The sequence below is a fragment of the Solea solea genome, chromosome 4 (genome assembly GCF_958295425.1).
Source record: "Solea solea chromosome 4, fSolSol10.1, whole genome shotgun sequence".
Lineage (NCBI taxonomy): Eukaryota > Metazoa > Chordata > Actinopteri > Pleuronectiformes > Soleidae > Solea > Solea solea.
This window is the reverse complement of record NC_081137.1, coordinates 5455332-5455913: the sequence shown is the minus strand read 5'-3', so window position 1 is coordinate 5455913 and position 582 is coordinate 5455332.

The following is a 582-nucleotide window of genomic DNA, read 5'->3' as shown; positions in this document are numbered from 1 at the left end:
CCATGGCCCTGTCTGTGTGTGTGTGTGTGTGTGTGAGAGAGAGAGAGGTCGTGCTGGCAGTGTTTGCATTTCATCTGCAGGTCTGATTACTGTGTTATGTCACGGGGGACACATTTTTGGATGCGCAGAGCCTCTGACTGTATATGTAATAATAATGATTGTTTCATGGAGTTTTATTATTTATAGGACAGAAGATGGATTTATAAGTTTGCACTATCACTTAACCTTTCCTTTACCTTTTAATCAGGATATTAGTTTACTTTACTGTCACTCATTAAAACTGTGTTATAAACCTATACACAATATACATAGATTTAAAACACTTTTTTTCTCATTACAGAAGCAAATACAGAAAAATCTGCTTTTCTACTTTTGGCTGCCTCTTGATTTCTTAATTAAAAGTCATTGAAAAGCATCACATCCCTGCAGCTGCTGTTCTTCCCTTCATGTTCTCCACAGACTCAAATTAAATGGTTGCACCAGTGTAATAAAGAGGTTCCCTGAAAGTGTGCACACACCCCACTCTCTCTGTCTCTCGAGCCTGACTCTGACTCTTTTAGTTCACTCAGGATGATCGACACA